The 25,299-nt window shown below is 36.7% G+C and overlaps 1 protein-coding gene and 1 long non-coding RNA gene across 5 annotated transcripts in view; both read left to right on the top strand.

Moving 5' to 3' along the window:
- The window catches only part of CTNNA3 (catenin alpha 3), a 1,791,515-nt gene that overhangs the window by 240,197 nt on the left and 1,526,019 nt on the right, over positions 1 to 25,299 (top strand). The gene's annotated exons all lie outside the window — the stretch shown is intronic.
- On the top strand, positions 16,090 to 24,023 carry LOC116533039. Its single transcript, XR_004261052.1, has 3 exons — positions 16,090 to 16,358; positions 16,870 to 16,874; positions 23,765 to 24,023. It is a non-coding gene; the product is annotated as an uncharacterized LOC116533039 (long non-coding RNA).

Below are 25,299 nucleotides of genomic sequence, written 5' to 3'. Positions count from 1 at the left end.
TTTAGATCTTTCCTGCTTTCTCCTTTGGACACTTAGTGCTATAAATTTTCCTGTAAACACTGCTTTAGCTGTGTCTCAGAGATTCTGGTACATTGTGTTTTTGTTCTCCTTGGTTTCAAATAACTTATTTATTTCTGCCTTAATTTCATTATTTACCAGTAGTCATTCAGGAGCAAGTTGTTCAGTTTCCATGTAGTTGTGCAGTTTCCAGTGAGTTTCTTAATCCTGAGTTCTAATTTTATTGCACTGTGGTCTAAGAGGCTGTTTGTTATGATTTCCATTCTTTTGCATTTGTGGAGGAGTGTTTTACTTCCAATCATGTGGTCAATTAGAATAAGTGTGATGTGGTGCTGAGAAGAATGTATGTCTGTGGATTTGGTGTGGAGGGGTCTGTAGATGTCTATTAGGTCTGCTTGGTCCAGAGTTCAGTTCAAGTCCTGAATATCCTTGCTGATAGATAGGAAGAATCAATATCATGAAAATGGCCATACTGCCCAAAGTAATTTATAAATTCAGTGCTATCCCCATCAAGCTACCATTGACTTTCTTCACAGAATTGTAACAAATTACTTTAAATATGGAACCAAGAAAAGCCCACATAGCCAAGACAATTCTAAGCAAAAAGAACAAAGCTGGAGACATCACACTACCTGACTACACTAGTACTGGTATCAAAACAGATATATAGACCAATGGAACAGAACAGAGGCCTCAGAAGTAATACCAGAAATCTACAACTATCTGATCTTTGACAGACCTGATAAAAACAAGCAATGAGGAAAGGATTCCCAATTTAATAAGTGGTGTTGGGAAAACTGGCTAGCCATATGCAGAAAGCTAAACTGGACCCATTCCTTACACCTTATACAAAAATTAACTCAAGGTGGATTAAAGACTTAAACATAAAACCTAAAACTATAAAAAACCCTAAAAGAAAACTTCTAGGCAATACCATTCAGGACATAGGAATGGGCAAAGACTTCATGACTAAAACACCAAAAGCAATGGCAACAAAAGCCAAAATTGACAAATGGGATCTGGCTAAACTTAAGAGCTTTTACACAGCAAGGAAACTATCATCAGAGTGAACAGGCAACCTACAGAGTGGGAGAAAATTTTTGCAAGCTATCCATTACAAAGGGTTAATATCCAGAAATCTACAAGGAACTTGAACAAATTCACAAGAAAAAAAAAACAACTCCATCAAAAAGTGGGTGAAGAATATGAACAGACACAACTCAAAAGAAGGCATTTATGTAGCTAACAAACATATGAAAAAAACTCATCATCACTGGTGATTAGAGAAATGCAAATTAAAACTACAATGAGATACCATCTTATGCCAGTTAGAATGGTGATCGTTAAAAAGTTGGAAAACAACAGATGCTGGAGAGGATATGGAGAAATAGGAACATTCTTATACTGTTGTTGTGAGTGTACATTAATTCAACCATTGTGAAAGACAGTATGGCATTCCTTATAGATTTAGAACCAGAAATACCATTTGTCCCAGCAATTCCATTACTGAGTATATACCAAAAGGATTATAAATTATTCTACTATAAAGACACTTGTACACATATGTTTATTGCAGTACTATTCACAATATCAAAGACTTGGAATCAACTCAAATGCCCATCAATGATAGACTGGATAAAGAAAATGTGGCACATATGCACCATGGAAAAGTATGCAGACATAAAAAGTGGAGTTCATGTATTTTGCAGGGACATGGATGAAGCTGGAAACCATCATTCTCAGCAAACTAACACAAGAAGAGAAAACCAAACATCGCATGTTTTCACTCATAAGTGGGTGCTAAACAATGAGAACACGTGGACACAGAGAGGGGAACATCACACACTGGGGCCTTTCTGGGGCTGGGGACTAGGGTAGGGATAATGTAAGGAGAAATACGTAAGGTAGATGGCGGGTTGAGGGGTGCAGCAAACCACCATGGCACATGTATACCTATGTAACAAACCTGCACATTCTGCACATGTATCCCAGAACTTAAAGTATAATAGTAAAAAAAGCTATTTTATTCTAGCTATTAAAAAAAAAGATCACTCTAGAAGGTTTTAGGTAAAAGAAAAACAAAAATCCAGAGTTTTATACATCCTGAATAATCATTCCCTTGGTTCTTTCAAACTTCTTTTTTTTTTTTTTAAAGGCGCACAAATTGCTGAAAGGAATTTACTGCAAAAAGGGATACATGGATATCTTTTTTTCCTTTAACTTTAATGAATTGTATGTTCGGTGTGTGTATAAAGCACCCCAAAAGGTCTGCTGAGATCTTCAAAGAGTTCTAATACTCAGCCACTACTTTGAAGAAATATACAATCTGTCTGCTGTTTCAATAAAATGACACCAGCAGCAGCAACACAACCAACCTAAGTAACATGATTAAATAGGATGTGACAAGGGTCACAGGAGTGATATGAACAATAGCTTTTATTTCAAAAGTCACAAGAAAGATAATTGCTGCAGACTAAAGTGATCAAGACACTTTTTATTGGGGTGTTAATATTTTTGTTCTGGACCTTAAAGAATATAAAAAAATTGAATTGACGAAGATACGGGAGTGAAAGGCTGCTATAGTGGGGAAAACATGAGGAAAATAAGAAAGAAATGTCTGAAAACAAGCATGAATAGATCAGTTTATGGGATGATTTCTGTAAACGAGAAGAGGAATATAAAATGGGAAAATCAGTTGGGCCAGATTATAGAATGTTTTAAATAACAGAATTGAGTTTCAATGTTTTGTTATAGGTAATAGAAATGCTTAAAGGGTTTTGAGCTGGAAAATAGCATACACAACAGTATTTTAGAATGATTCATCTGATGGCGACATGGATGAACTGGGGTTAGAGTGTTCATAGGAGCATAATTGAGGATCATGAGAAGGGGTAGAAAGAGGTAGGAAGGGAGGGAAGGACTGGGAAAGGCTTCTTGTTGGAGAGACTGTCACAATTGGGCTAAGAGTTAAATTATGAGTAACAAAATGTTAGCCATTTTCACGATTTACAAGCCACACATACTCTTGTATCTAAACTAGGAATTGGCAGTTGACAGCTTATTGCCCAAATACAGATCACTGTTTGTTATTGTAAATAAGGCTTTATTAGAATGCAGCCATGCTGATTTAAAAAATGTATTGTCTATGGCTGTGTTTGTGCTTCATTGCAGAGTTGAATATTTGCAAGAGAGACTATATGGCCTGCAAAGGTAATCCAACATAAATCATTTAAATAAACCTTATTTCTAGTTGTAGATGCTGGTTTGGCAACAAAAGGCTCCCAGAAAACCAGATCTTTTATGTATTAGATTAAATTGAGCAGATGTATTGAGATGAATGTGCGTTGCACCGTTCTTCAGAGGACATGACTACAATCATGGATTCCTTTTATCTTGCCTTTGTGTCATTTAAGTTCAGCTAGATAGGTGATGTCCTTTTTGAGCCGATAACCTGACATGAGTTTGTGGGGTCAATATTCTTAGATAGTCTTTGGGTATAGGGTCTAGATGTCAAGCAAATTCAATCAAGGGTAAATTTTGGTTTCTTTTGCCAAGAAAACTGATTGTAATTGTTCCCACTTAGCTGAACCATCCTGAGAATGATAAAAACAAACAACTCAGATTTACAATATATTGGATGCTGTTCTCATTGCTTCATTTGTATTATGTAATATAATCCTTGCAGAGGTCAGGCTTGGTGGCTCATGTCTATAATCTCAGCACTTTGGGAGATCAAGGCAGTCAGATCAGCTGAGGTCAGGAGTTTGAGACTAGCCTAGCCAATATGGTGAAACCCTGTCTCTACTGAAAATACAAAAACTAGCCAGGTGTGTGGTACATACCTGTAATCCCAGCTACTCAGAAGGGTGGGGCAGGAGGATCACTTGAACCCAGGAGGCAAAGGTTGCAGTGAGCCGAGATCAGAGCACTGCACTCCAGCCTAGGTGACAGAGAAAGACTCCAAATAAAAAAAAAAAAAAAAAAAAAAAAAAAACATCTTGCAGAAATCTTATATGTAAATTTAAAAATTATTTTCTTTTGATAGAAAAAAAATCTGTGTGTTAGTGAGATTCTATAACAATCCCTAGGTCAACAGCTAGCAATTGGCAAAGCTAGGATTTGAACATAGATATAATGAAAATCTAATAGAATCTGTTTATCTCATCTTCTCAGAGCACCATGCAATCCTTTTACTCATTGTTAGAGAAGTGGTTTCTAGCAGCCACCTTTTTACTATGTGAGCTTCATTCTTGTCACAGTAGATTGGTCCAGGGATGCATACCAGAGCCAGATTCAAGCTAAGCCTATCAGGGTCTTGCCCAGGGATTTTGTATCAGACACTAAACTTTCTGCTTTTTTCGATCCCTTTTTGAAGTATGCAAATTTGTGGTGCCATTTTCCTAGGCACTAGAAGGTGCCCTTCCCTTGTCTTGCTTGTTAAACATTTTTTATATGAAAAATGCACTTACATATTCAGATAACTGTGAGTGTTTTTAACAGGCAAGACAAAGATGGTAAGGAGTTTGAAAGTGTGTCTTAATCAAGGATATTAATTACGTGAATATTGAGTAGTACAAGTTCACAGAAGAAATCTAAATAACCATCAATCAACTTCAGAAAAGAAATCATCCTATTTTTAATCACAGCTACCCATGCTTGCAGCAACCAAATTCCACATTATATTTGTAGTCACCAGTTTAACAAGGTGCTGACTTTTGTAGTCACCAGTTAACAAGGTGCACCTCCTACTGTAGAGGAGTCAAAGAAGGCATCTGTCAATTAGAATTCAGTGCAGGAAATAGCAACCACTCTAGGTATTTTCAGTTGGAATTGAGGGAACAGAGAGAATTAGGTGCTTATAACACCTGCTAGAATGGCTGGGGCAGTGGAAGCCAGAAGGGATATCATGAAGCTGAGATCCAGAACTGAGATTCAGAGGTCAGGAAGCTGCTACCACCAATATACTACAACAGCTTCCTTTCATATGTACAAAACTGGTGACTAAAATACAACGTGGAATTTGGTTGCTGCAAGCATGGGTAGCTGTGATTAAAAATAGGATGATTTCTTTTCTGAAGTTGATTGATGGTTATTTATGTTTCTTCTGTGAACTCGTACTTCTTATTTGAAAAAATAATGAAAGGTTAGTCAGAGCTTCTCTTCCTTGAACTGGCCATCTCCTAGTGCATCATGTTGTTTGCATTGCTGGATGTTTAATGAAATGTACATGATGTATTTATGACAGAATGGCCAATGATATAAATATTAGATTAATGACATAAAGCCTGGAGGTTTGTTGACTAGGCAAGACTTGCATTAAATAGAGCTCAAAAAGGAATGGCAATTTTATGATATCTTTATGTCTTAAGATTTCTTTCTCTGGCAAAATTTTGAAGTAATTGTGATTCTTCTGTGGTCATTTTGAATAACATTTTGCTTCCCTATTTATTCCTTTGTGCCGATTCAGAAAACTGCAAGTAGTAAGATTGTCCTAAGTGTGGTCATATAAATAAATATGATTGAAAAATATAGGTTGAATATTGTACATTGACAGTTTTTCACTTTACCTTACTGTGGTTCCTTTTAATAGACTACAATCTAAGTAGGTCAGGAAGGGGGAGTTTGGGGCACATTACTGATAGTGGCATAAGACAAGTAGGTACTTGGGATACCCTTCTAAGATCTTAGAATACAATTTTCATGGTTAGTGGCTCTCCAAATGTTCTACTCTGAAGACCCACTGAAAAAGAGAAATAACCTAATATATCAGGGTTCTCTCAATGTCCTCTTGGGATATTTCTCTCTATAATGTGTTCATTCTATTGTACCAAGCCAAATGTTCAGGAAAGTGCTTGTTTCTAGACCACAGCTTGAGAATTGCTGTTCTAGGAAGAACTTGCCTCTTCCCCCAGTAACTTTTAGTGAGACAGAATGCTTGATAATTTTTACTATCCAAGTGGTGTAAATTCTGTAAATTCAGCACGTTTAATCTAAATTACTCACTGATTTTGCTTTCAATGCCAGCTTCACACATCACTAACTCAGAAATTATATAAAGTAGAATAGGAATGGATATTCACATGACAGAACATTATTACTTTAGTAATTTACTATATAGTATTGGGAGATTTTGAATTGTCTTTTCTCAGAGATCTTCTAAGCTGGACACAATATATTTTCATTTCTCTTTGTTCTCCTTTTTTTGGTTAGCATCTTCTTTTATGATTAATATTACCTCTGTAATGAAATTTGAACTGGAAAACTAAATGGCCCTTTGTGTTTTTTTAATCTTTTTTTTCTACTCTCTGTAATTAAAAAGAACGCCAGAAGAGTTTCAGGACCCTTGGCAGGAAAATAAATAAATGAAAAGAAAATCTTAAAACAGATTACTATCATAGAAAAGTAATGAAATGAAAAAGTAAATAATATATTTAATGCTCTTTGCTTTTGAAATAATAATCTATAAGTCTTGAAAACTTCTCAAATAATTTTTACTAATTAGAGTGTGTTGCCTTTTTTGAGATCAGTAGATAGAAAAGCTGGATAGTCAACTACAAAAAAATCACTTGGGCAAATTTATTTAATTAAAAAAAATTCTCTTAAACCAATGAAGCCAGGCTTGGGCAAATTTAAACAATGTGCTGCCATTACACACTTTACATGTAACCAGTCACAACTGTGGACTATGTCCTGGAAATAACATCACTTCATTTGAGCTCAGGTCCAACCAGTTGCCCTATATCTGGAAGTCAAAGCTCTAATTCAACAGTTAGAATGCAAACAAAGTCATAGGAAAGTGCTATCTTCATTCTATGCCTTTCTTCTGGACAGTATTAAGTATATAAACCTATGTTGAATATGTACAGTATTTAAAGAATATTGGTATGAAGGAATACCATATCATTACCCTGCCTACAGCACTCACATGCCTTAACCTTATTATTGGGTAAAATCAGGGAGTTACAAAAATGTTTGTGAAGGATAAAGAATGTATGAGCTATGGTAACAATGTGAGAAAAGCAAGTCATAAAAATGAAAGTTGATATACAGTGTTTCAAGAGAGAAAAGGAATATGTCAGATTGACTTTGGAGAATGCTTGGTTGTAATGTAGATTTTTGGAGCATGCTTGGTTGTAATGTAGATTCTTCAGGTTCAGAGATGGAAGTATATGAAGTAGTGTTATATTGTTGTAGGGCAAAGTTAAGGCATTTAATCTTTGCTAAGAGATAAAAACATAATTTTAAGGCATGTGTCAAAAGAGTAATTTATTTACATGGTGATTTAAAAAACTGATGAAGACATTTTGTTTTTGCTCCATGACATGAGACAAGTACAGTTTATGATCTGAGATGCTGAAGCAAGTTTTCAGGACATGTCACAGTCATGAATTCTAAATCTTATTCATGTCCAACAGAAGCGTTACCATGAAGGAGAGAAAATAGAGAAGACTTATAAAACATTCATCAAAGAAAAAATACATGGCTTGAAAAGATGAAAACACCCTATTTGAAGCAGAAGCACTCAAATTGGTTTTAATATATCCACCTTCCTACAAAACATACTAACGGTGGCTGACCACGTGGACAGAAATGAGACACTGATATTATCCTACCCCATCCCTGCTACTAACGCAACGCTCGATATTCAGGTACGATAATAATATGTCAGCCTTGGATTTACATGCTCTACCAATTTCTGATTATTGAGAAGTTGCACTATAGATCATTGTCATTTCCCCTAGACTCATACTAATTGGGGGAAAGGATTCTGTTATCTGGATGAAAATATTGAGTGTACCAGAGCAAGGACAGTGAGTTTCTAGTGATAGCACTGTTGGAGGTAGATATTGAACATGAAATATATGATTAAAATAGACATAGTGCTCAGTATTCACATATTAATAGTGATGTTCTTTTCTTACAAATTTGTTCTATTCTAGGCTTCACCTTCTTAAAATTGTTTTTTGATGCTTTTGCCATGGTGTGTACTTCCCTTCTTTTAGTACCGTTGCCAGGGAGTTGGAGAATAAGTGTTGTCTGAGGAAGTCACATAATAAATAATCCACATTCTTGGGGATTGATATGGTTTAGCTTTTTGTCCCCACCCAAATCTCATCTTGAATTGTAATCCCTAGGTGTTAATGGAGGAAACTGGTGGGAAGTGATTCAGTTAGGGGGGCAGTTTCCTCCATGCTGTTCTCATGATAAGTGAGTGAGTTCTCAAGAGATCGGATGGTTTTATAAACCGCATTCTGTATTTTTAGTAGAGATGGAGTTTCACCATATTGGCCAGGCTGGTCTTGAACTCCTGGCCTCAAGTGATTCACCCACCTCGGCCTTCCAAAGCACTGGGATTACAGGCATGAGCCATTGTGCCCAGCCTGTCCTCTTCTACAAGAGGATTCCTTTACTCCATTCCCTTGAGATTCATCACAGTTAGAATCTTCTTTTCTGCTTCCGAAAGTTTCGTATTGGAATATCAATTCTTGTAGTCATAAAAGAGTTTTTTTCCTGCTCCAGAATATCACAGGCAGCATAGAATAATCCTAATGTTACTACAGGCATTCTTATACAAAGTATGCTGCCTACTAGTTGTGGATCTTGGGCAATTTACTCTTTGTTCTGGTCTTGTCTCCCTCATTTATAATATGAAGTGATTTGAATAGAGGATTTATTATGCCTCTTTTAGTTGTAATACTCTGATTCCTGACAGTATGGAAGCTCTGCTGGAGTTGATACAGCTGGTTAATTGGGTCATCAAGAAGAAGATGCCCACACAGTATCAGATATGCAAGAGATTTATTAGAGGAAAAGCTCTGATGGTAAAAGAGGGAGGGAATCAATCTAGGGAGGCTGGGAAAGCTATTATTTTGTGGACTCATAAAACATGCCAATTGCTTTGTATACATTGTGGCATATAAATCTCACACTCTATGATGGTATAGTAGCATAATAATAGCCCTCCAACCTCTAGGATTTCTATATTCTAATTTTGTACTATAAATATGAAATATGTTCCTGGCAAAGGGAATTAAGGTGGCAAAGGGAATTAAGGTAGCAGAGGGAATTAAAGTTGATAGTTGACCTTAAAATGTGGAGATGATCCCACATTATCTGGGTGGGTCTGGTGTAATCAGAAGGATCTTTAAACATGGAAAAGAGAGGCAGGAGAAAGATGGCGGCATGCAGAATTGGCCCTGTGTTGCTGGCTTTGAGGAGAGAGAAGTGGAGTCATGAGTCAAGGATGTGTGCGGCCTACTGAAGCTGGAAAAGGCAGAGAAATAGATTCTTCCCTAAAGCCTCCAGAAAAAGTGCAGCCCTGCTGACACCTTGATTTTAGCCATGAGGCCTATTTTGGACTTCTTACCTCCAGAACTGTAAAATGATAGTTTTTGTTGTTGTCAGCAGCCAAATTTGTGATAATTTGTTACAACATCAATAGAAAACTGATGTAAATGGATATTTTTTATTCTGATTTGATGAATGAAAGAACTGTGTCTTAGAGCAGTTAAGTAAGATTCTTATGGTCACAGGTCTAGTTAATGGCAGAGGATTCAAATTCAGATTTATTTCCAAAGCCTACACTCTGTTCAGCGTGTGGCCTTCCTCTGTTACTTGGAATCCCTCAGGTGTCCTTGGCAGGTCCCTGGTTCAAGACTTTCTTGCCTGTCTTAGTGTGCCATTGTAGTGTTTTTCCCAGCTGAGTGCCTTGCTTGGTTATGCAAAGCATCTTCAGCTCTTCTTGGCCATACCTTTGGCTCTAGCAGGGAATTACTGTTCATACCTTTTCATCCAGGACTTTGGAAATATCCCCAGTTATTCTTGGAACTTCAGTGCTGCTAACAGGAAAATCCTGTTCACACAGTATTTCTTATATTAGCTATCTTTCCTTTCTATCTCATACTATAAATCCTGCTTTCCACCTCTATCCATTCTCTGAAACACTGCAACTGGCTTGTCCTGGATGCTTACTTTTCCATTTTCTTTAGAAAACATGAGGTGAATAGGGAATAATCCAGGATATATTTTCTTTTGTTTGTTTGTTTGGAGGGGGCTTGCTTTCTGCTAGGGTTAGCTCACAGTCTATTTTCAGGGCAGTAGTCACCCTGGTTATATTGCACTGAACAGCTTTCATTTATTTTACAGGTTAAAAGTTTTCTGAACTAGACTATGCATTTAGCCATCCTTTATAAGAATTTTGTCATTGAGAACATGCATTGTAAATTATACATAACAGATATGACAGCAGTTGAAAACACAATTTGATTATAAGTTGGGGCCTGACAGTATTTTTAGTCAATTAAGGAATCAGATGACATAGCAATTGTTGACTATGCTGCTGATATTCATAAAGAGGAAGAGTATTACCATTTGAACCCTAAAGGGTGGTTTTGACCCTGTCTTTTGAGTGAAAAATCAGATGGCTCAAATAAATCAGTTCTATTTGTTTTATAAACTGTACAGCAGTTGAAGCCCAAGTTTAATGACTTGTTTCCCATATTTTTCCATAAGCCTTTCTTGGAAACCCAAGACATCAAGAGTTATGATGGGTTATCAGAAAAAGGGAGGACAGAGTTCATTGTTCTAGAAATATTACTATCCATAGAAGTGTATAGCAGTTGAGGATTTAACTATTTTGATGGTTACTTTGTATTAAATGAGCTAACATATACTTTGGGTCTTGTCACAAATGAAAAATTATTCCCATGGTAAGAATTGACATATGAGCCTTTTAATTCTCTTTGGTACATTTTATCTTCCTGTATTACTACACTTATTAACTTGGTTATTTTCCTAAAAATCTGGATTAGTTTAGGATCTAATTCTCCTTTTCCATTTTGATTTGTTAGGCCATTTTATTGTAGAATATGTATATAAAATTATTTGTGGCTTGGTTTTTTAAAATAAACTTTTAATTTTAGAATAGTTTTAGATTTACAGAAAAATCACAGATAGTACAACCGAAGAGTTCTTGTATACTTCTCTTGCAGTTTCTCATATTATAACCCTATGTTACTATGATACATTCATCACAACTAATAAACCGACACTGATACATTATTGCTAACTAAACTCTACATTTTATTCAGATTTTCTTAACTTTAATGTCATTTTTCTGTACCAGGATTTAATTCAGGATACCATGTTATATGTAATCATCATGTCTCCACATTTTGCTCTGTGACAGTCTTTCAGACAGGAAAGACAAGGAAGATTTTCATGACCTTGACAATTTTCAGCAATACTGGTCAGGCATTTTGTAGAACGGCTTTTAATTGGGATTTGTCTGAACATTTTCCATAGGGTAAGACTGGGGTTTGGGTTTTGGGGAGGATGACCACAGAGATAAAGTGACATTCTCCTGACATTATATAAAGGATACATGCTATCGACATGATTTATCGCTGATATTATCTTTGATCACCGACCAATGTAGTGTTTGCCAGGTTTTTCCACTGTAAGGTTACTTCCCCACCCATCCCCTCCCCTTCCTACTCTCCTGTTGGGAAGTAAGTCACTAATGCAGTCTACTCTCAAGGTGGAGAGATTTAAGCTCCTCTTCCTGGAGAGGGAGTATCTGTAACCTACTTGGAATTCTTTGGTATCCCAACAATTGGAGGAATTCTTTTCTTTTGTTTGTTTATTATGGCTTGATACTGATTTTTTCCACAGTTCTATTTTTCCCTTCTAAATACAATATAACAGAGAAGATAAGGCATACCTGTTTTAAAAACTACCATATTTTATTGTATCTAAGATGTCATCACTTGGAAGACATATCCTAATTTGAGAAATGTGAACACGTGGGAAAATGTGCATGTTAAAATTGGTGCCATGCAGTATAATAGAAAGCACAATGGAATCATCTGGAGGACAGTTTCACAAATTCCTCTAGAAAGAATTTTTATTAACTGTATATATGGTGAAGAAATTCTTTCTTAAATCTTGGATTCAGTGATTTAAGATAATTTTTGTCCCGTTTCATAAGATTGGAAACATCACCCAAATTTAAATCAGTTTGAAATTCCTTATATGCATAATAAACTAAAGTAGATTTTAGGGTCATATCTTTATTTTGTAATTCTCTAAACTGTGTTTTGCACAAAGTAGATTGAGTTATATTTTATTTATGAGGTTAGAATGGTACAAAAGGTTTTGTCTTTTCAGTGTAAATTGGGTATAGTTCTTGTTAGTTATTCCGCTTACCTTAATACTTTTTATTTTCTTTTGTTTGGCTCGTTTTCTTATACATTGATTCCGTTTGTAGAAGTTCATAAAATGTTAAGAGTTGAACATCTTTAGAAATGATCTAATTCACTTCTCATTTAATAAGGCCGGTAGGAGACTTGGCATAGCTTGTCAGCTAGTAAGAACAAAGTGAGATTGGAATGTAGAACTTCTGATGCGAGGCCAGCATTTCCCCCCACTATACAACAATGCTTCGTTTTTATTTGACTAGGACATTTCTCTATAAATCAGCATTTTATGTTTTGAAATAGACTTTTGCATATGGGGAAAGCTAAATTGCTTTAGTTCTTTTCTCTTTGACTTTGGCCTAAGCTTTCCAATACAGCCAGAAAAATTTTCCCTATGTAACTTGTTTTCAGTGTTTTTATGATCTAGAGGAAACATAAATTCAGTTGTGGGTTGAACTTACTTACATATGTATTTCTTAAATAGCCACGAATTCTGATTCTCATTCTGTCTATTGAAGGCACCAGTAGCTTCAATAGATGTTAAAAAATCTCTTGGATCAAGTCTAAAAGATGTTGTATTAGTAATGTACCTTAAAGTTAAAGGATAGGCAGCCTGAAAGTGTTTGAAAGTCTTGAGAGAATTTATTCATCTCTAATATAGTGATTCTGCAGATAAGGAAATAGACATTTTTCTCTGTAGATTTCATGTGATGTTATCTCATATCCAGTGCATATTTTATTTATATTGTTTACATACAGAGGAGATTCTTATTCGGTGTGTATGTGGTTTCAGAGAAATAAAATAAAAGTGTAAAAACAACAGTGTCTGTGTTTTTAAGTATACATATGGCTTTGATGGTTTCTATCCATATTGTCAAGAAACAGTATTATATTGCTCCAGGACTGATCACTTTTGCATTTAAGGGATTGAACTCAAATATTGAAATTCCAAATTAACAAAAGGAAACTTTACATAATACTGTTTACAATTTTGTTTTGACAGCCATGCTATATTTATCACAACAAAGCCTTGGAATCTTGCAGATTTTTCTCTTCCTCTCTTATCTGCACATTTTTACAGATAACAGACTGTTCTGCATTTATTAATGAAGGCTTGCTCTGAAATAGTTTCCTTGTTTTCTTTCCTTTCCAAATGGATGCATTACCTGGTTTGACAGAATTAGAATTTGGGAAAGTGAAGTTTGTTTTTCATGCTGGAAATACCTTGCAGTGTCCTTGTTGATCTAGATCTGACTAATGTTTTAGTATAAGTTTGCAACAACAATCGTAGCAAGGACAAAAGCAGAAGTTAAACCTTGGAAAGTTTCCCACAAATTTAGTACCTTATATTTTCAGAAATAACATGGCCAAGTTGACCATTTGACAGCATTTTTCCCTAATGCATATTCAAGGATTTCTATGTGTCTGCTTAATAGAATTCTTTATACAACCCATGTTTCTCTAGGCCTTACCAGCTAGGAGTACATCATAATTGTCATGAAAATGTCTTTGTATGTCTATTGTGGGATTTGCATGCCTTTCACATGTGTTCATGAGGTTAGCACTGGCCATACAGTCACTGTTTTCTCTCCAGTTGGTAACTGGCTGCATGGCCCCAGCTCTCAAGCTGATGATCAGTGGAGGCAACTAGCCCAGTGCTCAGACTGTAGTGCTCCTACACAACTGGCTGCCTCCCTTTCTTTTCTTTTCTTTTCTTTTCTTTTTTTTTTTCTTCTGTCTTTCTTTTTTTTTCTTTGAGATGGAGTCTCGCTCTGTTTCGGAGTGCAGTGGTGCGATATTGGCTCACTGCAATCTCTGCCTCCTAGGTTCAAGGGATTCCTCTGTCTCAGTCTACCGAGTAGCTGGGATTACAGGTGCACACTACCACCCCCAGCTAATTTTTTCTATTTTAGTAGAGATGGGGTTTCATCATGTTGGCCTGGATGGTCTCAATCTTCTGACCTCATGATCCACCTGCGTCGGCCTCCCAGATTACAGGCCTGAGCCACCGCGCCTGGCCATCCCTTTCTATTTGGTAACATGGCTCCACTCTTTCTCTGCTGGGTAAGTGTCAGAGTAACACACTGCCAGCCACATGTTGAAGAGCAGCTAATGCCCTCCACCGCTATTTGTGCCAAGTTGTGTTCACCAGTTCCTTTTAGAGATTTCACTGATATGATTATGTAATTTTTAATTTGCCATTATATTTTAGTCTTTCCCTCCCACCTACCCCTGACCCCTGACTCCTAGGCTTCAGCTGACTCTAAGGACAATTTTAACAGCATATTACTGTGCTGTTTCAAAATCAGTCCTTAATTGCAAACTTTTATCTGTGTTCCTGCCTATCCTTTTCTTCAAGAAAAGTTCCATTAAGCAAATAGAACCTTCCCTTCCTCCTGGGCATGTCTGTATTTTCAAAGCATGCATTAGAACCATTGAAAAACCTTTACCAAAAATTAAACACTCTTTATTTTTGGAGGCATCATCACTTCATAGCAAATGTATTAAAATATACTTACAATCCAACCTAAAATTAAATGTAGTTTTTGATATAGAAAAATTTGGAAATATTTTTATAAATGTATTTTGAAATTTAATATTTTATGAGTAATGTGTAATTTTTGTGTTGGGATTCTTGGCCGCACATAAATACTATTTAATTTAAATTAGATGTTAGGTACCTTTGGGAATTCTTTTTAAATAAGATAAACTAATGTACAAACTTTTTGAATCTAATGAATTGTTTATAGTATAATAGTATAAATAGTATAATTTAAAGTTAATTGAGTCTCATAATACATTTGCAGGCAATTACTCATTTTAAATTTCTTTTTATATTTTAATATCAATAATAGTTTTTCACAGGATATTACAAACATTATATTTCCCCCAAATTTATCCATAATGCCTAGTAAATTAACTAGTAAATTTGTAATTTGCATTTGCTTTGGATCCTTTAGAATGTTGCTTAAAAATCTTCCCTTTTTTCTCTCCACTCCTCCCTCCCTCCTTCCCTCCCTCCCTCCCTCCCTCCTCCCTTCCTTCCCTCCTTCTTTCCTTTTTTTCTCCCTCTACCCCCCCCCCCCCCCCCCCTCCCTCCCCCCCCCCTTCCCCCATCCCCTCCCCTCCCCTCCTATCTTGAGAGTGGGACAAAGGGCAAAGAAAGGATTCACCCTTTTCTTTTATTTTCTTGTGTTTCTTATAAGCAACAGCTCAATGGGTCTTTTTATTTTTAATCCATTTAGCCACTCTACATCATTTGATTGCAGAGTTAAGTTCATTTACATTCAATATTATTATTGATAAGCAAAAACTTACACCTGTTATTTTGTTATTTGTTTTCTGTTTTTTCTCTTCCTTTTTTTCCCCCGTGAAGGTGTTTTCTTTGGTAGTATGATTCAGTTTCTTGCTTTTTATTTTTTGTGTATTTGTTGTATGTTTTTCTCAATTTGAGGTTACCATGAAGCTTGCAAGTTTTGTTTTTTTGATGTGTCTTTGGTCTTGATGTCAGGGTAATACTGGCCTCATGGAATGAATTTGTCAGTACTCTCACGCTTCTTTATTTTTCAGAGTAGTTTGAGTAGAATTGGTATTAGCTCTTTTTTTTCCTGATTATTTTTTCTTCATAAACTATATTGTAGTTATTTTTTCTTCTTTAAATGTTTGGTAGGATTCAGCAGTGAAGCCATAGGTCCTGGGCCTTTGTGTGCTGGAAGGTACTTTATTGTGGCTTTGATCTCTTTGCTTATTATTGGTCTGTTCAGATTTTGGATTTCTTTGTGGTTCAATCTTGGTAGGTTGTATGTGTCTAGAAATTTTTCCATTTCCTTTAGATTTTCCAACTTATTGGCATATAGTTGCTCAAGGTAGCCACTAATAATCCTTTGAATTTCTGCGATATCAGTTGTAAAGTCTCTTTTCTCACCTCTGATTTTATTTGGACCTTCTCTCCTTTTTAATTGGTTAGTCTGGCTAAAAGTTTGTCAATTTTGTTTAGGCTTTCAAAAACTAACTTTTAATTTCGTTGATCTTTTGTTTTTTGTTGTTGTTGTTTTTAGATAAGTAATATGCATTACATTTTTATTTTTTATTATACAAGTAATACTGATGGATAAAAAATCTTGCAATCTGTCAGTAAGACACGTAGGTTTAATCTTTCACCCCCCACAGTACTCTCCTCCAAAGGGAATATTTTAACTTTTTTTTTTTTTAAGTTTTTCTTTCTTTTTAATTATACTTTAAGTTCTGGGGTACATGTGTAGAACATGCATGTTTGTTTCATAGGTATATACATGTGCCATGGTGGTTTGGTGCATCCATCACCCCGTCATCTATATTAGGTATTTCTCCTAATGCTATCCCTCCCATAGCCCCCCAACCCCTGACAGGCCCTGTTCCTGTCTCTATGATGTTCCCCTCTCTGTGTCCACGTGTTCTCATTGTTCAACTCCCACTTATGAGTGAGAACATGCAGTGTTTGGTTTTCTGTTCTGTGTTAGTTTGCTGATAATGATGGTTTCCAGCTTCATCCATGTCCCTGTGAAGGACATGAATTCATCCTTTTTTATGGCTGTATAGTATTCCATGGTGTGTATGTGCTACATTTTCTTTATCCAGTTTTTTTTTTTTTGTTTATGTTTTTATTTTTTTTGAGACAGAGTCTGGCTCTGTTGCCCAGGCTGGAGTGCAGTGGCATGATCTTGGCTCACTGCAACCTCCACTTCCAAGGTTCCAGGAATTCTTCTGCCTCAGCCTCCTGAATAGCTGGGACTACAGACACATGCCACCACGCCTGGCTAATTTTTGTATTTTTTAGTAGATATGGGATTTTACCATATTAGCCAGGCTGGTCTTGAACTCCTGACCTCTTGATCCACCTGCCTCAGCCTCCCAAAGTGTATGGATTGCAAGCATGAATCACCATGCCTGACTGTATTGTTTTCTTCATTTCAATTTCATTTATTTCTGCTCTGATCTTTATTATTTTGTTTCTTATATTAATTTTGGGTTTGGTTTTCTCTGGCTTTTTTAGTTCTTTAAAATTCATCATTAGGTTATTTATTTGAAGTTTTTCTTAGTTTTTGATGTAGGCATTTACAGGTATGAGCTTGCCTCCTGGAGCTACTTTCACTGTATCCCACAGGTTTTGTTATGTTGTATTTCCATTGTCATTTGTTTCAAGAAATCTATAAAGTTTCTTCTTACTTTTTCATTGATCCACTATTCATTCAGGAGTATATTGTTTAGTTTTCATATGTTGTATAGTTTCTAAAATTCCTCGTGTTATTGGTTTCTAGTTTTATTCCATATTGTCCAGAGAAGAACCTTGATAATATTTTAATTTCTTGAATACCTTAAGACTTGTTTTGTGACCTAACATATGATCTATCCTTGAGAATGATCTTTGGGCTGAGGAAAAGAATGTGTATTCTGCAGCCATTGAAATGTTCTGTAAATTTCTATTAAGTCTGTTCTATAGCGCAGATTAAATATTATGTTTCTTTCTTGGTTTTCTGTCTGGAAGATCTGTCCAATTCTGAAAGTAGGGTGTTAAAGTCCTATTTGTTATTATATTGAGGTCTATCTCTCTCTTTAGCTGTAATGACGTTTACTTTATATATCTGGGTGCTCTACCATTGCATGCATATATATTTAAAATTGTTATATCCTCTTGCTGAATTGATCCTTTATCATTGTGTAATGACTTTTTTTTGTCTCTTTGTAGGGTTTTTGCCTTAAAATCTATTATGTCTGATGTAAGTATGGCTGTTCTTTTTTGCGGGGGGCATTCATTCAGTTGGAATATCTTTTATCATTCCTTTATTTTCAGTCCGCGTGTATCTTTATAAGTGAAGTATGTTTCTTGTAGGCAGATCACTGGGTCTTTCTTTTTTTAAAACCAATTTAGCCACTCTATGATATCTGATTGCAGAGTTTAGTCTATTTACATTCAATATTATTATTGATTAGGACTTATGCCTGTTATTTTGTTATTTTTCTGGTTGTTTTGTGATCTGCTCTTTCTTTTTTCCCTATGAAAGTGATTTTCTTTGGTGGTATGATTTAATTTCTTGCTTTTTATTTTTTTGTGTAGTTGTATGTTTTTTTCAATTTGCGTTTACCATGAAACTCGCAAATTCTATGTTATAACCCATTATTTTACAGTGATAACAACACTGATTGCATAATCAAGAAAACTAATAAAAACTCTACACTTTAACTTCGTCTTCCTGCTTTTTAACATCTGGTTGCTTTTATGTCTTATTGCACTGCTTATGTCTTGAATAGTTGTTGTAGTTATTATTTTTCATTGCTTCATCATTTAGTTTTTGTACTTAAAAGTAGTTTACACACCACAATTATAGCATTATAACAGTGTGTGTTTTTCTGTGTGCTTACAATTACCAGTGAATTTTGTACCTTCAGATAATTTCTTATTGATCATGAATATCCGTTTCTTTCTGATTGAAGAGCTCCCTTTGGTATTTCTTGCAGGATAAGTCTGGTATTGATGAAATTCCTCAGATTTTCTTTGTCTGGGAAGGTATTTCTCCTTCATGCTTGAAGGATATTTTTACTTTATATACTATTCCAGAGTAAAAGTTTTTTCCTTCAGCACTTTAAGTATGTCATACCACTCTCTCTTGGCCTATAAAGTTACCACTGAAAAGTCTGCTGTCAGATATATTGGAGCTCCATTGTATGTTATTTGTTTCTTTTCTTTGGTGCTTTTAGGATCCTTTCTTTATCCTTGGACTTTGGGAGTTTGATTATTAAATGCTTTAAGGTAGTCTTTGGGTTAAATATGCCTGGTGTTCTATAACCTTCTTGTATTTGAATGTTGGTATCTTTTTCTGGGTTTGGGCAGTTTTCTGATATTATATTTTTGAATAAACATTCTATCACTATCTCTTTTTCTGCCTCCTCTTTAAGACCAATAATTCTTAGATTTGCCCTTCTGAGGCTATTTTCTAGATCTTGAATGCATGCTACATTGCTTTTTACTCTTTTTTCTTCTGTCTTCTCTGTGTATTTTTTAATAGCCTGTCTTCAAGCTCACTAAGTCTTTCTTCTGCTTGATCAATTCTGGTATTAAGGTACTCTGATGCATTATTCAGTATGTCAGTTGCATTTTTTTTAACTCCAGAGTTTCTGCTTTATTATTATTATTTCAACCTGTTTGTTAAATTTATCTGATGGAATTCTGAATTCCTTCTCCAAGTTGTCTTGAATTTCTTTGAGTTTCCTTAAAGTAGCTTTTTGAATTCTGAAAGGCCTGAAAGGTCACATATGTCTGTGTTTCCAGGATTGGTCCCTGGCTCCTTATTTAGTTTGTTTGGTGAGGTCATACTTTCTTGAATGGTATTGATGCTTGCGGGTGTTTGTCAGTGTCTGGGCATTGAAGACTTAGGTATTTATTGTAGTGTTCACAGTCTGGGCTTGTTTGTACCTATCTTTCTTGGAAAGGCTTCCCAGGCATTTGAAGGGATTTGGACCCCAAGCCCAATAATGCTGTGGTTCTTCCAAACTTACAAAGGTGCAGTCTTGGTGGTATTATATAGAATCTAGGATAATTCTTTGGATTATTAGGCAGAGACTCTTATTGTCTTCCCTTACTTTCTCTCAAATGGAGCTTCTCTGTCTGTGCTAAGCTGCCTGCAGCTGGGGGTGGGATAACCTAAGTACCCCTGTGGCCACCACTACTGGGACCACACAGGTCAGACCTGAAGCCTGCACAGCACTGGGTCTCACTCAATGCTTACTGTAACCACTAACGGGCTACTGCCTATGCTCATTCTAGTGTTCTACAATCGGTAGTTTGGGAAGCCAGCCAGGTTTATGTCCTTTCCTTCAGAGTGGAAAGTTCTCCTGGTTCCTGAGTAGTTTCAGAGATGCTGTCTGGAAGCCAGGGATTCTAGTAAAAAAAAAACTTTAGAAATCTGCCTTGTGTTCTGTTTTACTGCATTTGAGCTGACCCTCAAACCACAAGACAAAGTCCTTTCCACTTTTCCCTCCTCTTTCCACAGGCAGAGCCTTCTCTTTCTGTGGCCACCACCACCACCACAAGCCCACAGGAGTTACTTCCAGGCCACTGCTGATGTTCACGTAAAGCCAAAGGGCTCTTCAGTCAGCTTGTGGTGACTGCTCCCAGGCCTGGAACTCACCCTTCAGGGATGTTGGCTTTCCTCTGGCCCAGGGAAGGTCCAGAAATTCTGTTTAAGAATCTAGGCCCAGACTCAGGGACCCCAAGAGTCAGCTTGATACTCTACCTCACTGTGGCTGAGGTGGTGGCTAATGTGCAAGAAAAATTCCCTTTACATTTCCCTGTGCTTTTCTCAGGCAGAAAGGGATTTTCACCATAGTCCTCACAGCTGGGAATGTTCTGCATCTCATCTAAAGCCAGCACGTCTCAGTCTCACCCAAGGCCCATGGCATATTACCTGGATATTGCCTTTGGTTATTCGGGACCAAGGGCTCCTTAGTCATCAGATGATGAATCCTGCCAGGACTTGGTCTTTCCTTTCAAAGTAGCAGGTTCCCTTCTGGCAGGTTCCCAGGGTGTGTCTAGAAATGTTGTCCAGGAGCTAGGGACTGGAATGGGGGTCTGATATGGTTTGGAACTTTGCCCCCATTCAAATGTCATGTTTAATTGTAATCCTCATTGTTGGAGATGGGGCCTAGTGGGAAGTGATTGGATTATGAGGGCAGTTTCTTATGATTTAACACCATCCGCCTTGGTGCTATTGTCACTATAGTGAGGGAGTTCTCATGAGATCTGGTTGTTCAAAAGTGTGTAGCACCTTCCCCCTTTCTCTCTTCTCCTGCTCCAGCCATGTAAGATGTGCCTGTTTCCCCTTTGCCTTTTGACGTGATTGTAAGTTTCCTGAGACCTCCTCAGAAGCTGAACAGATGCCAGCATCATGCTTCCTGTACAGCTTGCAGAACCATGAGCCAATTAAACCTCTTTATAAATTTTTTAGCCTCAGCTATTTCTTTATTGCAATGCAAGAATGGCCTCAGGACTCTGCCTGGTGCCCTATCTTGTTGTGGGTGAGCTGGTATTCTACATCCAAGACAAAGTCCTCTTTACTCTTTGCTTTCTTCTTCTCAAGCAGGAGGAAGGCATCACTTTCATTGCTGTGAACTGTGCTGCCTGAGCTTGTGGGAAGAGTGGAGCAAGCACCCCCTTTTTCACTCTTGTGTCTCCCTAGGTCATGTGCCACCCTAGTCTACTGGCTCTAAGCCCAGCACTAGGAGGAGTTTCAGTCCTTGTGTCATAGACTGCTTTTAAAGCTTACCAAGGACCCCAGAGCTCTTTGGCCCATGGTGGTGATGTTTGTCAAGAAACTCAAGTTCTGACCACTGGTAGGTGATTCCTCTCTGACGAGGGCTTGTCCAACTATTCCCTTTTTGGGCAGGAGCTGGCTAACCCCATCGTGACTTTGCCCTCTGCTGTGTTAGGGCATAAGTTCAATCTTCCTTCAAGACAGAAGGTGCCCAGCCACTGTGCTCTTCCACCCCCTTGTACACAGATTCTATCTCTGTGCCAGCCAGTTACTACCTGGAGATTGGGGAGGGTTAGCACCAGCAATTCAAAGCTGTCTTTCCTACCCTCTTCAGTGCCTCTTTCAGCAAAGTGAAGTTAAAACCAGGTGCTGTGATTGCTTAATTTTTTGTTCTTATGTCAGTGTCAGTGCTTTTTTGTGTGTAGTTAGCGTTAAATTTTGGTATTCCTGCTGGAGGGACAAGTGATGGTGGCTTCTATTTGACCATTTTGCTCCTCTTTTGAATATTTAATTTTAGATGCTGGTGATGTTGTGAGGGAGTTTCAATGTCAGGATCTGATGCTGAGGCAGGGAAGGGCTATGTACTGCTTTCACAGAGCAGATGTTTAGAGAGAGCCTGCTGTGTGTCAGGTATTGTCCTGAGAGATTTCAGCAGTGAATAAAACTCCCCCAAATTTCTGCCCTCATGAAACTTATACTTTATTGATAGTTAGGCAGCCTTGCCTCCTGTATATTGACATTTTCTTTCAGGAGGGGTGGTGGGAACATTCCCGTCATGCCCAGATTGCCAACTACTGCTTATGCCAATAAGTGGGAAAAACAACTTTGCTGTGAGTCAGTAGTGCTCCCTGACCCTTTCACCTTTATTTATTTTTCTCCAGGACATTATTTGTTGCCCTTTCAAATTCATTCCTTTTTTTTTGTCTTTTAGCAAGCCTAAATGTTTTATTTAATATTTCTCCAGAAAAAGTAATTATAGACTTATTCTACCATTTTTATATCCAATCAGAAATTTGCCTGTAGCAGCTCTTTTTTTCCTTTTTCCATTTCATTTCCAAAAAAGGTATAAAATTGATTAACACATCAACCTTAAAAATATCTAAGAATATTTAAGTTTTATTTCTTTTTATCTTCCTGAGAAATTGATGAAAGAAAGTTAAAGTGAAAAGTTTTAACTAATTTATATTACGACTCAAATGCCCAGTTACATAGGTTGTAGTTCCTACATGATTGGATAATTTCTAAAATTAGTTGTTTATTTTTTTTAATTTTTATTTTTCAATTTTATTTTTCCATAAGTTATTGGGGTACAGGTGGTATTTGGTTACATGGTTAAGTTCTTTATTGGCGATTTGTGAGATTTTGGTGCACCCATCACCTGAGCAGCATATACTGCACCCTATTTGTAGTCTTTTGTCCCTTGCCCCAGTCCCAGTCTTCCCCCTAAGTCCTCAAAATCCATTGTATCATTCTTATACCTTTGGGTTCTCATAGGTTAGCTCCCACATATCAGTGAGAACATACGATGTTTGTTTTTCCATTCTTGAGTTACTTCACTTAGAATAATAGTCTCCAGTCTCATCCAGGTCACTACAAATGCTGTTAATTCATTCCTTTTTATGGCTGCATAGTATTCCATCTGTGTATATACCACAGTTTCTTTATCTACTTATAGATTGATGAGCATTTGCATTTATTCCACAATTTTGCAATTGTGAATTTTGCTGCTATAAACATGCGTGTGCAAGTATCTTTTTGAATAATAACTTCTTTTCCTCTGGGTAGATACCCAGTAGTGGGACTGCTGGATCAAATGGTAGTTCTACTTCTAGTTCTTTAAGGAACTGCCACACTGTTTTCCATAGTGATGTACTAGTTTACATTCCCACAAGCAGTGTAGAAATGTTCCCTGATCACTGCATCCACACCAATATCTACTGTTTTTGATTTTTTGCTTATGGCCATTCTTACAGGAGTCAGGTGGTATCACATTGTGGTTTTGATTTCCATTTCCCTGATCATTAGTGATGTTGAGCACTTTTTTTTATATGTTTGTTGGACATTTTGTATATCTTCTTTTGAGGATTGTCTATTCATGTCCTTAGCCCACTTATTGTTGGATTTTTTTTTTTCTGATTGATTTGTTTGAGTTAGTTGTAGGTTCTGGATATTTGTCCTTTGTCAGATGTATAGATTGTGAAGATTTTCTCCCATTCTGTAGTTTGTTTGTTTACTCTGCTGACTGTTCCTTTTTCTGTGCAGAAGCTCTTTAGTCTGATCAGGTCCCAGCTATTTATCTTTGTTTTTATTGCATTTGCTTTTGGGTTCTTGGTCAGGAAATCCTTGCCTAAGCCAATGTCTAGAAGGGTTTTCCAATGTTATCGTCTAGAATTTTAATAGTTTCACGTCTTAGGTTTAAGTCCTTAATCCATCTTGAGTTGATTTTTGTATAAGGTGAGAGATGGGGATCCAGTTTCATTCTCCTACATGTGTCTTGCCAATTATCCCAGCACCATTTGTTGAAAAGGGTGTCCTTTCCCCACTTCACGTTTTTATTTGCTTTGTCGAAGATCAGCTGGCTCTAAGTATTTGGGTTTATTTCTGGGTTCTCTATTCTGTTCCATTAGTCTATGTGTCTGTTTTTATATCAGTACTGTGCTGTTTTAGTGACTATGGCTATACTTTATAGTATATTTTGAAATCAGGTAGAGTGATGCCTCCAGATTTGTTCATTTTCCTTTGTGTTGTTTTGGCTATGCAGGCTCTTTTTTGGTTTCTTATGAATTTTAGAATTGTTTTTCTAACTCTGTGAAGAATGATGGTGGTATTTTGATGAGGATTGCATTGAATTTGTAGATTGTTTTTGGCAGTATGACCATTTTCAGAGTATTTATTCTACCCCTCCATGAGCATGAGTTATGTTTCTATTTGTTTGTGTTGTATATGATTTATTTCAGCAGTGTTTTGTAGTTTTCTTTGTAGAGGTCTTTCAACTCCTTTGTTAGTTATAATCCTAAGTATTTTATTTTTTATTTTTGCAGCTATTGGAAAAGGGATGAATTCTTGATTTGATTCTCCACTTAGTCACTGTTGGTATATAGGAGAGCTACTGATTTGTGTACATTAATCTTGTATCCAGGAACTGCTGAATTCTTGTATTAGTTCTAGGAGCTTTCTGGGAGTCTTTAGGGTTTCAAGACAAACGATCACATTGTGAGCAAACAGTGACAGTTTGACTTCCTTTTTATCACTTTGGATGCCCTTTATTTCTTTCTCTTATCTGATTGCTCTGGCTAGGACTTCCAGTACTATGTTGAAGAGGAGTGGTGAAAGTGGGCATGTTCCCATTCTCAGAGGGAATGCTTTCAACTTTTCCTTATTCAGTATTATATTGGTTGTGGGTTTGTCATAGATGGCTTTTATTACATTAAGGTATGTTCAGATTCAGCCTTTAAGAGTATAATGTGAAAGAGAATGTCTGGCTGTTTGAGTTTGTCTATGTTGCTGAACAGTGTGAATCTGGGTTTACTTCAGAGCTGTTGCCAGAAAGGAGCAGTAATTACACTTGAAATAACAATTGAAATGGACTTAAAACTTCATAAAAAAAGAAAGCCTTTATGTCTGAGTGCTAGTTAGAAATAAAAGTTATGTAATGAGAGAAAGGAAAAGCTAAGAACATTTGAATACATAACAAAAAGCAATTCTTTATTTGTAAATGATAGAAAATGGAGCAGATTCCTATAGCCATGTATCAGAACAATAGGCATAACGTCACATTGCTTCAGAAGCAATCTTTA

This window comes from Sapajus apella, unplaced genomic scaffold (assembly GCF_009761245.1).
Source record: "Sapajus apella isolate SASKATOON/1434 unplaced genomic scaffold, GSC_monkey_1.0 scaffold78, whole genome shotgun sequence".
In the NCBI taxonomy this organism is placed as follows: domain Eukaryota; kingdom Metazoa; phylum Chordata; class Mammalia; order Primates; family Cebidae; genus Sapajus; species Sapajus apella.
The sequence above is the reverse complement of the archived record's forward strand: the minus strand, read 5'-3'. Positions and strand labels throughout refer to the sequence as shown.